This window comes from Oncorhynchus gorbuscha, linkage group LG02, assembly GCF_021184085.1.
Source record: "Oncorhynchus gorbuscha isolate QuinsamMale2020 ecotype Even-year linkage group LG02, OgorEven_v1.0, whole genome shotgun sequence".
Taxonomy (NCBI): Eukaryota; Metazoa; Chordata; class Actinopteri; order Salmoniformes; family Salmonidae; genus Oncorhynchus; species Oncorhynchus gorbuscha.
The window spans coordinates 67,393,037-67,408,796 of NC_060174.1; the positions used below are offsets into that span (position 1 = coordinate 67,393,037).

The 15,760-nt window shown below is 45.2% G+C and overlaps 1 pseudogene; it reads right to left on the minus strand.

The window, feature by feature from the left end:
• Positions 1 to 3,483: 3,483 nt before the first annotated feature.
• The window catches only part of LOC124007973, an 82,351-nt pseudogene continuing 70,074 nt past the window's right edge, over positions 3,484 to 15,760 (minus strand).

Genomic DNA, 15,760 nt, shown 5'->3' on the forward strand with positions numbered 1-15,760 from the left:
AAATGGACAGCAAACAGGTGAGCTGATATTCCAGAAAATGACTTAAACAATGTGCATGGCAGACATTATACATTTACATTTACATTTACATTCAACCCTAACCCTTTAAGTACATTAAGTCATTTAAGTCATTTAGCACAACCATCAGAGTCTGAAACAATACTGAAGAGTACTGACTGAAGGTGTTGACAACATACTGTACCTGCTCTAAGCTATTCGGTAATACTATGTCACTTCTCAGGACAGTGAGTGTCACTAACAATTACCAACAGCACCACTATCAAGATTAAAGTTCCCTTGTTTTGTAGGTTTGGGTTGAGCACAGTTTCAAACCATGCCTATCTCTACCATTATCACTGCCTTCCGCTACCTCTACCATTATCACTGCTTTCCTCTACCTCTACCATTATCACTGCATTCCTCTACCTCCATCATTATCCCTGCCTTCCTCTACCACTACCATTATCCCTGCCTTCCTCTACCTCTACCATTATCCCTGCCTTCCTCTACCATTATCACTGCCTTCCTCTACCTCCATCATTATCACTGCATATCTACCATTATCACTGCCTTCCTCTACCACTACCATTATCACTGCCTTCCTCTACCATTATCACTGCCTTCCTCTACCTCTACCATTATCCCTGCCTTCCTCTACCATTATCACTGCTTTCCTCTACCATTATCACTGCCTTCCTTTACCTCCATCATTATCACTGCATATCTACCATTATCCCTGCCTTCCTCTACCTCCATCATTATCACTGCTTTCCTCTACCATTATCCCTGCCTTCCTCTACCTCCATCATTACCACTGCTTTCCTCTACCATTATCCCTGCCGTCCTCTACCATTATCACTGCATATCTACCATTATCACTGCCTATCTACCATTGTCACTGCCTTTCTTTCCTTCAGTCTCTCTCCCTATCGCTCTCCCTTTTTCCTTTCTCTCTGTATCCATATTTTCTCTCTAAATCTGCTATCTCTGCAGCTCTTACCATTGGCCACTTAACAGATGCAAAATAACTCCTCTTAAATGAATTGTCATTCCAGACAAAAGCTGTCTTCGTGATTGATGTGGCAGTTGACAAAATGTGCAAGTAATGCCGACCGCCCCCAGAACCCCACCCACGTCCAGTATGTCCCTCCTACCCAAAAGAAACCTGAGCCATATCCCTGTCCCCACTGCTATTTATGTTGAACTCAACCATGCTAGGATTTTAGATGTAGTTTTCATTCACAGATCATTCATGTATGTTAATAACTGTCTATATGTGCCCATAACTTGTTGCACTTTGACCTTGAAAATCTAAGATATGAAAGAAAATCAAACAACAAGAGCTCAAATCAGCCGTCTGAACTTGCACCTGTTGTCACAAAGGAAAGATTTGGCCCTTCACTCATAAACCAAACCATAAACATAATATTTACAAATACCAGTTTGTTCTCGTACACTTTAACATTTTTTTTTTTACAGTTTGCTTTCTATGTGTGTTTTGTTCTTTTTCTGAGTCCCGGTTCTCTGTCCAGTCCCCTGTGATGGACCCCAGTCTATAACCCCGGAGTGTGATCATCATCATCATCATCATCATCATCCCAAAACAAGACAGGAAACAAAACAGGAAAAACATCCCACTAGGTGTGTTGTTTGTGTTACATGTGAGTAATGTTTATCAAATGTTTTTCTACTCAAGTTTCAGAATGTGTCCTCTGTGCACCGGCGACATGGCAGGTGCCTGCTGATGATTAGTCTCTCCATTGCCATTGTCGTTGAAAACGTCAATGTTTCCCTAACGTCGTCTCAACTTCGGTAAGAGTTTTGTTTCTCACGAATGTCCAGAGTTTGACGTGTCCCTGTGTTCAGTTGTGCAGTTGAAAGATCTGAAACGTGCGTACAAGTTTTTTTTTCTCCACCTTTGACCTACAGTATGTCAGTCTGAGCCCCCTTCATACCCCCTGACCCTCAACAACAGAGAGAATCTCAGAACAACAGAAGAGATGAAAAGACTGACATATCCAGTATCCAGAAACCTGTAGCACGCAGCTAAAAGTCCACTGAGGAGAGGATAAGAGTGCTTAAAACTAAGATAATTGTTCAAAGACAACCCTCATTTCCAGGAAAATATTTAGAATTATATCCATTTTTACCATTGAGGCAATTCACGTGAAATATGACATTTTCACGATTGAAAAACGAGCATTGGCCTATCATGGATAAACACTGCAAGCTGACGGAGTGGTAAAGTCCAACAATATATATATATATTTTTTTACAGAAGAATGATCAAAGACAATCTTCAGTTGAGACGGTAACGCGATGACCGTGCAACACTTCACAGCTGAAGAAAGAGTGAACTAAAAAGGGGGGGGGGGAGAGACAGGGCTTCAAACAGTCCCTCAGGGCAGCAGGTGCTCGTGGCCTCGGTGATAAGAAATGAAAACAATCAAATAAAGGACATATTTGTTCTTCTTGCTCTAATCATAGTCAATATTCATCCCCTTTGGAAGGATCTACAGAACAGAACATCGTTTCCGTCATGAAGTTCAGCAGACATAGAAAAAACAAAAAGAAATGACTTTTCAAGAAGAAAAGAAAAGAACAGTGAGAAAACAAGGCCAAAACGTAAAAAAACAAACACACTTTCCACTCCGATGTCCGTGCTCCCTCCGTTTAGAAAAAAGAAAAAGAAAATCATGCAAAAGATCCCAGACAGCAAACCAGTTATGAATCTTAATATTCTCTTTATATTTTTTTTTTTACAAGGATATATTCAGTCTTTTCCCCCTTGAGTAAAGCCCAGCCACAGTGCAACACTGAATGCAAGAAAAAAACGAAACAAAGTGCGATAGATCAAAAAGAAAGATGAAACATTTGGCACTTTTTTGATGGTAATTCCTTGTTTAAGAGCAAGTGAGGATGGGCCTCTCCTGGTGGTCCGTTGGACCCTCATTGAGAGAGGAGCGTTATCACAGTTCTTGGCACCAAGAATGCTGGTAAAAACGAGATATCAGAACAACCACTTTTTTCATTCATATCCTTACAATTTATCAATAATACATCATTTACATGTATGCGTTTGTATAAAAGACTCCAAAGAGGAAAAAAGGAGTCATGAAGAGGTTTATTTGAGAGAGAAAGGAGGACGAAAATGAGACTGGGAGGATTGTGTGAACGTTGCGATCAAGAGCCACAGGAACAGACAGGAAGAGAAAAGTGAGTGGGAGTCAGAGAAGAAGAGAAGCAGTAATATGGGTTGAGAGAGAGAGGGAGATAGACAGAGTGAGAGAGAGGAAGAGAGTGAAACACACAGATTGTACAGACATATGAACAGGCTGGAGGATGTGTGATAGAGTTGTGTTAGTTGTAATGATGGGTCTTTGTCCCAGCAGTCCACAGCCTGAGTCAGACTGAGCCATGTGTCCCAACGGTAGGGGGCGACAGCACAGCCTCACGGGGACATTGACAGAGAACAGAACAACAGAGAGAGAAAAAAAGAAAAAAAGCAACACAGAAAAAAAGAGTCCCAGGAAAAAGCTGGAGGATAATCCCAGTGAGAGAGAGAACAGGATGGGATCAATCTGGGGTGTTTGTTTGTCTCTCTGCTGAACCACAGGTTGTGCCTGGTCCTATACGCGGGTGGTGGAGTGTTGGTGTGGCAGGGCGTTGTTGCTGTGGCCAGGGGTGGGGGTGGTGGGGGGGGGCGGGGCCGGGGGTAGGTGTTGAAAGGGTGGAGGGGCTGCATGCCGCTGATGGTGCTTGGGATCATGGTAATGGTGTTGGCCGTCATCAGCGGCACGTCCTCCGGTGCCCGCCGCAGGGCCAGCGTGTAGTCTGGTGGGCCCACCTGCGCCCGTAGAGGCTCCAGGTCGCCGTGGAGACCCCGGGAAGGGAGGGGCGTGCCGATGCCATGCTCCATCTCCACCCTCTGCTGCTTCATCTGCAGGGACATGAGCTCCTCCTCCTGGCTCAGCGCCAGGTCGTTGTGGGACGGGGCGCCCACCCTTCCCATGGTGGTGCCCATGCCGCGCTGGGGGGACAAGCGGCGGTGGCGTCTCTGCAGCAGCTCGTGGCGTTTGTCCCGTTTGTAGTAGAGGGCTGCGAAGGCCAGCACGTTGAGGAAGAGCAGCGAGGCGCCCACCGCCACTGTCACACTCAGCTCCGTGGAGTAGTCCCTTATCTCGTCGGGGAACGGGTTGCGGCGGGGCGGCTCGGAGGGGTCTGGCTCGGGTTCAGGGGGGTTGGTGGAGATGACGGGGTGGCGGGTGGAGCGTGCCCCAGGGGGGCCAGGTCGGTGGACGCGGGGACCTCCTCCTCCAGGCGGCAGGCGGGTGGTGATGGGGTAGATGTCCTCATGCATGGAGTGTAGGTGAGGCACCAGCTCCAGCCAGAAGGCCACCTTGTTGGCCCGGTAGTTGTCCCTGACGCGGGGCTTCAGGCCAATGTGGAGGTACTGCTTGTCCTTGGAGCTGAACTTGGTCCAGATTACCTCCTCAAAGCGGTTGGGCTTGGTGTGGATGAATTTAGTGTCCTGGGGTACAGGCAGGTTGGGATCCCTTATGGGAGGGAGTGAGAGAGAGAGTGTGAGAGAGAGAGAGAGAGAGAGAGAGAGAGAGAGAGAGAGAGAGAGAGAGAGAGAGAGAGAGAGTGTGAGAGAGAGAGAGAGGAAAAGATTATCACAAGTATTGAGCATGTACTGTATGCATCTGATAAAGTTTCTAATCTGATATTTCAATGCCGTGTCTAGGTCTTGTCTAACTGTGGTCCTTCTGTAGCTCAGTTGGTAGAGCATGGCGCTTGTAACGCCAGGGTAGTGGGTTCGATCCCCGGGACCACCCATACGTAGAATGTATGCACACATGACTGTAAGTCACTTTGGATAAAAGCGTCTGCTAAATGGCATATATATACATATACATATATATATAACTCCAGTACTGACCCGGTCTTGGCAAAGTTGGTCCAGTACGTCATGACCACAGCGCTGAGCATGACGTCATTCTTGGAGAAGTTACAGGGGAACAGGTCGGTGGCTCCCACCATGGGGACCCCAAACACGTAGGGCAGCTCATCCCCGTGGGCCGCATCCGCCCACTCTGGCCGGGCCTCCGTCTGGCAGTGGTGGTGGAAGGTGTAGAAGTAGACAGGAGACTGGAACTCAGCGTGCAGCTTGGCTGTGGCCACCGCTGGCGCCACCCACTGGTGATCTGTGAACAGTGCCAGCAGGGTCTTCCTCCTCATGTCTCCGTTGTCCCTGTCGGCCCAGTCTGTGTACATGAACTTTATGGTCTCCCTCAGGATGTCCTTACCTGGAGACAGAGACAGACCGAGAGTAACGGAGAGAGCAAGCAAAAGAGATTAGAGACAGAGACGGAGAGAGAGACAGACAGAGAGGGGGGAGAGACAGAGAGAGAGAGAGAGAGAGGGGGGGAGAGAGAGACAGAGTGAGAGACACACAGAAGGAGGAGAGAGAGAGGGGGAGAGAGCGATAGATAGGGGGAGAGAGATATATAGGGGGAAAACAGAGGGGAGAGAAAGAGGGAGGGGGATAGAAAGAGAGCAACAAGAGACGGGGAGGAGATGGGACAGAGAGACCTTGAATAGCCAGCAATGAAATACTAAACAATAGTAAAATAAAGTCTATATCTACTCTTAACACACATGGGTAACTGGAGCATTACTTCTGCTCCTGTTGGGATGTTTAACATGCAGTGGTGTAAAGTACTCGAGTAAAAATACTTCAAAGTACTACTTAAGTATTTTTGTGTGGTATCTGTACTTTACTTTTTATATTTTTGCCAAATTCTACTTCTACTTCACTACATTCCTAAAGAAAATAATGTATTTTTTACTCCATAAATTTTCCCTGACACCCAAAAGTACTCCTTACATTTTCACTGGAAAATGGTAGAATTCACACACTTATCAAGAGAACATTCCTGGTCATCCCTACTGCCTCCAATCTGGCGGACTCACTAAACACAAATGCTTCGTTTGAAAATTATGTCTGAGCGTTTGAGTGTGCCCCTGGCTATCCGTCAGAAAATTGTGCCGTCTGGTTTGCTTAATATAAGGATTTTGAAATGGTTTATACTTTTATTTTTGACACTTAAGTATATTTTAGCAAATGCATTTACTTTTGATACTTAACTGTAATTTAAAACCAAATACTTTTAGACTTTTACTCAAGTAGTATTTTACTGGGTAACTTTCAATTTTACTTGAATAATTTTCTATTAAGGCATCTTTACTTTTACTCAAGTATGACAATTGAGTATTGTTTCCACCACTGCTAACATGTTTGTGTGTATGAGGACATTTATTACAAACTCTCACCTTCAGGGTATCCATACAGGTTGTCCACAAAGTTGGAGATGGTGTAGTCAAAGGAAGCTGCAGAGATCCCATCATCCCCCTCACTGTCGTCCACAAACTTCAGCCCTTCTCCCTGGTTCACCCCCAGCAGGATGTCATAGTTCAGGAACTCCCCCTGGTGGCAACACACACACATAGCATCACAGAACAATGGAGGAAGAAAAAGACACTGCGACAGCAACAGTAATTGCATTAACATAAGAGACTGAGGAATCCAGATATTTGTATTTTTGTAATGGTGACTGGAGCCAGAGGCTGAGTCTGACCTGTTGCATGAGAATCTCGGGGTCGTCGGGAACCACGTCTCCATCCACCACGGGGCCGAAGGCGATGTGATACCTGGCCGGCTGGATGTCCTGGTCCACCAGCTCCCTGAAGCTCTTCCTCCTCAGACACTCCACCAGGTCGGCCGTGTCCCCGTAGCTGCAGCCTACCTTCTTAGCCAGGATCTTGGTGTACATAAGGGGCCGGTAGTTGACCGACCAGCTGGAGATGGCTGAGCCGCTCTGGGCTATGGCCCTCTGGAACAGCCCTGGGGGCCACAAGAGGGTCAGAGGACTTAGTGTAGTGTAGAATGTGTAGATCCCTGAGTGTATAAATATAAAGTGCATTCGGAAAGTTTTCAGATCCCTTCACTTTTTCCACATTTTATTACGTTACAGCCTTGTTCCAAAATGGATGAAATAGTTTCCCCCCCTTCAATCTACACACCATAACCCATAATGGCAAAGCAAAAACATGTTTCAAAATCTTTGTAAATCTTTATAAAAATAATAATAATGAAATATCACATTTACATAAGTATTCAGACCCTTTACTCAGTACTTTGTTGAAGCACCATTGGCAGCGATTACAGCCTCAAGTCTCCTTATGTATGACACTACAAGCTTGGCAAACCTGTATTTGGGGAGTTTCTCCCATTCTTCTTGGCAGATCCTCTCAAACTCTGTCAGGTTGGATGGGGAGCGTTGCGACACTGCTATTTTGATTTTTTTCAGAGATGTTCGAGCGGGTTCAAATCCGGGCTCTGGCTGGGCCACTCAAGGACATTCAGGGACTCAGGGTACTCTTGCGTTGTCTTGGCTGTGTGCTTCGTTGTCCTGTTGGAAGGGGATCCTTAACCCCAGACTGGAGGTCCTGAGCACTCTTGAGTAGGTTTTCATCTCTGTACTTTGCTCCGTTCCTCTTTCCCTTGATCCTGACTAGTCTCCCAGACCGTGCCGCTGAAAAACATCCCCACAGCATGATGTTGCCACCACCATGCTTCACTGTAGGGATGGTATTGGCCAGATGATGAGCAGTGCCTGGTTTCCTCCAGATGTGACGCTTAGTATTCAGGGTAAAGGGTGCAATCTTGGTTTTCATGGTCTGAGAGTCCTTTAGGTGCCTTTTGGCAAACTCCAAGAGTGCTGTCATGTGTCTTTTACTGAGGAGTGGCTGGCCACTCTTCCATAAAGGCCTGATTGGTGGAGTGCTACAGAGATGTTTGTCCCATCTCCGCAGAGGAACTCTGGAGCTCTGTCACCTCCCTGACCAAGGCCCTTCTCTCCAGATTGCTCAGTTTTGCCAGGCGGCCAGCTCTAGGAAGAGTCTTGGTGGTTCCAAACTACTTCAATCTAAGGATGACGGAGGCCACCGTGTTCTTAGGGACCTTCAATGCTCTTCAATGCTGTCTCAGAGCTCCACAGCCACGGCTTGGTTTTTGCTCTGACATGCACGGTCAACAGTGGGACCTTATATAGACAGGTGTGTGCCTTTCCAAATCATGTCCAATCAAGTTTTAGAAACATCTCAAGGATGATCGATGGAAACAGGATGCACCTGAGCTCAATTTTGAGTCTCATAGTAAAGGGACTGAAAACATATGTAAATAAGGTATTTCTGTTTTTTTTTTTTTTAAATACATTTACAACAACAAAAATATTTGTTTTCGCTTTGTTATTATGGGGTATTGTGCGTGGATGGAGGAGCCACCACCATGGTACCGTGAAGTATTACATATGGAGGGAGTACTGTTCCGGGTACACTACCTCTCTCCAAAGCCCCACTAAATCATTGTAAACATTAGGCTTGGCAAATCCGCTGGTTTCCTCACATCACATACGGAGGCAGCGACAAGAAAATGGCGACAGGCCCGGCACACAGCCGTGTTGGCATTAACACTGACTGGTGGCTGTGTAAAACGCAGGGGGGGGGGGGGAAAGAGAGAGAGAAAGAGAGAGAGAAAGAGAGAGAGAAAGAGAAAGAGAAAAAAAGAGAAAGAGAGAGAGAGAGCACTGCTGCACCGTTATGTAAAGTGCCTTGTTGTCCCCCTGTTTTCATCTGCAGATTCTGACATTAATAATTAAGACCCCCTCCCCTCCATTCCATCCCCCATCCTCTGCAAGTGCCCCCTCCCCTGCTCCTCTCCCTATGAAATCAATTAAGACTCGTCTCAGCTGCGGCTCAAGTCCCGAGCTCAGCTCTGCTCTCTCCTGCTCAGACAGACATCCATATTTTCAGTCCTCATTAGAGTTCTGTCAAACACCTGTCTCACATACACAGGCACACATCCATATTAACACAGTCCCAAAGTCCTGACTCACACGCCAGTCTCTCCCTCTGATAGCTACAGAAACTGAGACTGCTATTGCTATACCTAAGTCAAATTCATATGGCTGTCTGGTGCATATTGATCTGATTCTACGAAACCTATTCTATGTTTCTGATAGTAATATATAATAATAATATATGCCATTTAGCAGACGCTTTTATCCAAAGCGACTTACAGTCATGTGTGCATACATTCTACGTATGGGTGGTCCCGGGAATCGAACCCACTACCCTAGTAGTCGTATCCACACGGGCCGAAAGTTATATCCAATTGTATACCTCATTCAAATTCACACATCATCCTAGGGTTCAATGTCATTCTACCTTGTTGCTCAGTTAGACACTATGAAACTGAGGCAAGAGGGACATTTGTCTTTAAGAACACCTTTCTGGGTTTCCTTGGTGACACACACCTGAAGTACACTTAAAATCATCTTGGATGTTGCTATGGTAGTGAGGATGAAAATGACAGTTTGTGATAACGATGACAGGTTTGACAGTGACAGTGGGGATTGTTGTCCTAGATTCGTTTCAGTAGCAGTTTATTACATGTTTACATGTAGGCCGTACTTGGCAGCTGAACGATGAATTTCAGTACACGTCACACACAAGTAAATACATCTCAAGGCGCTTTAAAAGCAACGATGGTGATGATGAGATCGCTGTCATTATAGAGGATGACTGATGAATATTTTTGATGATGTTGGCTATGCTGCTGTTGTTGCTAATGACTAAAACGATGATGACTGGTCCTTACCCTCAGAGTGGTGGGAGAGGATGAGCAGATTGACACAGGAGGCTCCGGCGCCGGAGCCAAAGATGGTGATCCTCTCTGGGTCTCCTCCAAAATGGCCAATGTTCTCATTGAGCCAACGTAGAGCCTGGATCTGGTCCAACAGACCATAGTTCCCCTTGGCTGACTGGTCCCCGGTACTCAGAAACCCTGCAGGACAGAGAGTGAGCGAGAGGGGGATGAAGGGATGAGGCATGTGAGGGTGACAAGGGTGATTCGATGACAGAGGGAATATTAATGAGAGAAGAAAGAGAGCAGAATGGGAGCAAGAAAGAAATAAGAAGGCAGAGGGGGGTTAGTTGAGGAGTAGGAAGAGATTCAAGGAGAGAATACCAAATAATTTAATATTTCATCCTGGTATTTTTCTGTTCTCCACAAACAAAGATGGCAACAGCATTCGGTGACAGTGGCCTGGGTATGTACGAGGCCGCAGCTCGTTAGCATCCTCAAGTGCTTTAACAGAAACTTTGCTAGATTAGTCAAGCACTGTATTATCTGATAAAAGCAATGACACTCATTTTTAATACCCATGTCGTTAAATGAACGCAGTAAAGAGAGCTCGTTAGGAGAGGCACAGGAGACACGTTTCATATGCTTCCAATATAGAGGAAGAAATGAGTGCAAGTGGCTTGCGAAAGTATTCACGCTCTTTGGCATTTATTCCTATTATGTTGCCGTACAACTTGGAATTAAAATAGATTTTGGGGGGTTTGTATCATTTCATTTACACAACATGCCTACCGCTTTGAACATGCAAATGTTATTTTAAAGTGAAACAAACAAGAAAAAAAAGAAAAAAACTATTCACCCCCCCAAAGTCAATAGTTTGTAGAGCCACCTTTTGCAGCAATTATAGCTGTATGCCTCTTGGGGTATGTCTCTAAGCTTGGCACATTTTTGCCCATTCTTCAAGGCAACACCACTTCAAGTTGGATGGGTTCCGCTAGCGAACAGCAATCTTTAAGTCATACCACAGATTCTCAATTGGATTGGGGTCTGGGCAATGAATAGGCCATTCTAAGACATTTAAATGTTTCCCCTTAAACCAATCAAGTGTTGCTTTAGCAGAATGCTTAGGGTCATTGTCCTGCTGGAAGGTGAACCTCCGTCCCAGTCTCAAATCTCTGGAAGACTGAAACAGGTTTCCCTCAAGAATTTCCCTGTATTTAGCGCCATCCATCATTCCTTCAATTCTGACCAGTTTCCCAGTCCCTGCCGATGAAAAAACATCCCACAGCATGATGTTGCCACTGTGGGGATGGTGTTCTCAGGGTGAAGAGAGGTGCTGGGGTTGCGCCAGACATAGCGTTTTCCTTGATGGCCATAAAAACTAAGATGTTAGTCTCATCTGACCAGAGTACATTCTTACATATGTTTGGGGAGTCTCCCACATGCCTTTTGGTGAACACCAAACATGTTTGATTATTATTTTCTTTAAGCAATGGATTTTTCTGGCCACACTTCCATAAGCCCAGCTCTGTGGAGTGTACGGCTTAAAGTGGTCCTATGGACAGATACTCCAATCTCCGCTGTAAAGATTTGCAGCTCCTTCAGGGTTATCTTTGGTCTCTTTGTTGCCTCTCTGATTAATGCCCTCCATGCCTGGTCTGAGTTTTGGTGGATGGTCCTCTCTTAGCAGGTTTGTTGTGGTGCCATATTCTTTCCATTTTTTAATAATGGATTTAATGGTGCTCCGTGGGATGTTCAAAGTTTCAGATATTTTTTATAACCCAACCCTGATCTGTACTTCGGCACAACTTTGTCCCTAACCTGTTTGGAGAGCTCCTTGGTCTTCATGGTGCCAGTTGCTTGGTGGTGCCCCTTGTTTAGTGGTCTTCCAGACTCGGGGGCCTTTCAGAACAGGTATAAATATACTAAGATCATGTGACAGATCATGTGACACTTAAATAAAGTCCACCTGTGTGCAATCTAACTAAATATTTGACTTCTGAAGGTAATTGGTTGCAACAAATCTTATTTATTTAGGGGCTTCATGGTAAAGGGGGTAAATACATACAGTGGGGCAAAAAAAGTATTTAGTCAGCAGAAAAAGTATTTAGTCAATTGTGCAAGTTCTCCCTCTTAAAAAGATGAGGCCTGTAATTCTCATCATAGGTAAACTTCAACTATGACTGTAACTTCTTCTTTAAGAGGCACCTCTGTCCTCCACTCATTACCTGTATTAATGGCACCTGTTTGAACTTGTTATCAGTATAAAAGACACCTGTCCACAACCTCAAACAGTCACACTTCAAACTCCACTATGGCCAAAACCAAAGAGCTGTCAAAGGACACCAGAAACAAAATTGTAGACCTGCACCAGGCTGGGAAGACTGAATCTGTGATAGGTAAACAGCTTGGTTTGAAGAAATCAACTGTGGGAGCAATTATTAGGAAGTGGAAGACATACAAGACCACTGATAATCTCCCTCGATCTGGGGCTCCACGCAAGATCTCACCCCGTGGGGTCAAAATGATCACAAGAACAGTGAGCAAAAATCCCAGAACCACACGGGGGGACCTAGTGAATGACCTGCAGAGAGCTGGGACCAAAGTAACAAAGCCTACCATCAGTAACACACTATGCCGCCAGGGACTCAAATCCTGTAGAGCCAGACGTCCCCCTGCTTAAGCCAGTACACGTCCAGGCCCGTCTGAAGTTTGCTAGAGAGCATTTGGATGATCCAGAAGAAGATTGGGAGAATGTCATATGGTCAGATGAAACCAAAATATAACTTTTTGGTAAAAACTCAACTCGTCGTGTTTGGAGGACAAAGAATGCTGAGTTGCATCCAAAGAACACCATACCTACTTGTGAAGCATGGGGGTGGAAACATCATGCTTTGGGGCTGTTTTTCTGCAAAGGGACCAGGACATCTGATCCGTGTAAAGGAAAGAATGAATGGGGCCGTGTATCGTGAGATTTTGAGTGAAAACCTCCTGCCATCAGCAAGGGCATTGAAGATGAAACGTGGCTGGGTCTTTCAGCATGCCAATGATCCCAAACACACCGCCCGGGCAACGAAGGAGTGGCTTCGTAAGAAGCATTTCAAGGTCCTGGAGTGGTCTAGCCAGTCTCCAGATCAACACCATAGAAGATCTTTGGAGGGTGTTGAAATCTCGTGTTGCCCAGCAACAGCCCCAAAACATCACTGCTCTAGAGGAGATCTGCATGGAGGAATGGGCCAAAATACATGCAACAGTGTGTGAAAACCTTGTGAAGACTTACAGAAATGTTTGACTTCTGTCATTGCCAACAAAGGGTATATAACAAAGTATTGAGATAAACTTTTGTTATTGACCGAATACTTATTTTCCACCATAATTTGTAAATAAATTCATAAAAAATCCTACAATGTGATTTTCTGGATTTTTTTTTCAAATTTTGTCTGTGTCACGCCCTGGTCTTAGTATTTTGTGTTTTCTTTATTATTTTGGTCAGGCCAGGGTGTGACATGGGTTAATTATGTGGTGTGTCTTGTCTTGGGTTTTTTGTAGATATTGGGATTGTGGTATAGAGGGGTTATCTAGAAAAGTCTATGGTTGCCTGAAGTGGTTCTCAATCAGAGGCAGGTGTTTATCGTTGTTTACCATAATTTGCAAATAAATTCATTAAAAATCCTAATGTGATTTTCTGGATTTTCTTCCCTCATTTTGTCTGTCATAGTTGAAGTGTACCAATGATGAAAATTACAGGCCTCTCTCATCTTTTTTAAGTGGGAGAACTTGCACAGTTGGTGGCTGACTAAATACTTTTTTGCCCCACTGTACATATATAATGCAACAAATATCTCCTTCACCATCATTGTTGGACAGCTAATTGGTGTTGCTGGTGTTTTCACATAAAACCCTGGGCACACTGGTAGCAGAGCAGCACTCTGTTATCTGTGGATCTGAGGCCCAGCTACTGCTTTACGAGACATACACACACTCACACTCATCGGACTGCCTCTCTGCCTGTCTGCCTGACTCGCGGTCTGCTGGTTAATTGGTAGTTTGGACTTGATAGTTACTGGGTGGATTGTAAACAATGCCGGCAGTGATTAATACCTGTGGTACTGACATGCTATAACTGTACCAGGAGAGGAGCACACGTGTGAACTAACATGTGTTAGACATGACTTTATGAAAAGGGATTTGATAGCTAGGAAGTGGCATTCTGCGATTGGTGATTCTACATATTATTGCCTGAATAATGACCTTGACAGGCAGATTAAATGGATCATGATGTGTCAGTAACAGAATCCTAGCTAAGCATGTTCTGTAATTGATTGTCCTTGAGCAGAGCATGCCATCTTGGCTCCATGATTCCACACCATGCAGATCAAGGAAAACACCACTCCAGGAGCTACAGTACAAGTAACTACATGGGAAAATATGGTGAAATCCTTCCATGGCTCCGGGAGAGGGTTTTGTATTCTCGGTAGCCCTGTTTGTAAGGAGCAAAGGGCAGAGAGAGGGAGAGAGAGGCCTGGGGAGAGACAGAGGAACAAAGACATGAAATGCAGCTATTCACTCATCCACTGCTGCTTAACTGCCCCCGGCACCAAAGTCAAAGAAAAGAGACCAAAATAAGACTAAACACAAAAGCAATCTGACCTCTAACCCCTGTGCAAGTGAAAGCTCTTGGCCTCCTGTGACTCAGTGACCCTACGACCCTTAAACTGTGACCCGTGCTGCTGGCCAGGGCCAGAGGTGTGAAGATGTGTCAGCTCTCATAACATCCATGTGCTGAACTGTCTGCCTGCCTCTGTTGCCTGGCAACCGGCCAGAGCTACAGTCACAGAGATCTAGACACACACACATGGACATAGAGTCAGAGACACTTGCATGCTCACATGAGCTTCTCCCCACTGCCTTTGATTGGATAATATGGTTATCTGCCAATATTTAAGATAAGTCTCCCTCTCTCCTCCTCCTCCTGCCGCTCTCTCTCCCTCTGTTTTCTTTTCCATACTCTTCCTGTCTGCTGAGTTGGGCTTCCTGCCGACTTTAGTGCTGAGAGCAGCAGTTTATGGAGGCCGAACTCATGCATATTCAATACTCGCTTTAGGTAATGGCCAAGGAACTGTGAGGAGAGTCTTCAACCTCGGAGAGCGAGAGAAGGAGAGATCTGGCAGAGAGAAAGAAAGGGGAGAGAGACATAAATGAAGGCTAGAGAGCACTAGATTGAGAGTGATTTGAACAGAAATGAAAAATATGAGACGAAGAGCTCTCTAAGCATCCACCAGACAACACTTCATGAAAAACGACCCCTTCCTGCTACTGGAACCATGGTAATACCATCACAGCTGCTGGTAATACCCTACCACACATACCAATATGAAGGTTGTTTAAAATGATCAAGTCTTATATTGTGAATGATTGATGTTTCTTCTTCAGGGGAGACGGTGAGAAACCATTATCATGAATTAATTGTAGCTTGCATAACTTAAATAGGCAACTTTATAAATCATACAGACCTGGTATGTGTGGGATTGAATTGTGTGTTCTAATCATGAACTATGAGCAATGACACACACACACACACACTGAAACAGTTGGCTATGAGTGGAGTCAGAGCTATGAGTGCCAATTAGGAGTAGTGATGTGCTGTTCTCCATTACAGTGGCTCAGTAAAAGCCTGCAGTGTTCACTGTTTCAAGGACAGAGCTGTCAGTGTGTGTGAATAGTTGATGTAAGATTTGTTCTGTGAAAACTGTATTTCACACCTCATGATTCATGAGGTGGGCGTGGCAGGCGGTGATCAAATCAGGTCATTAAATTCGATAAGCACGTGGTCGCCACATGTTGTATGTAAACACCTTTGATCTGACTACTTTGATATGGATTACTTTGATGCACGTTCTGCTGCCGTGTGTGTGTGTGTGTGTGTGTGTGTGTGTGTGTGTGTGTGTGTGTGTGTGTGTGTGTGTGTGTACCCAGGTGTGAGGGGCTTGTTGTGATCCTGGGGGTAGTGTTTTGGGCTTTTAATCAAGTAGAGTCCTTGGTCAGTTGTGG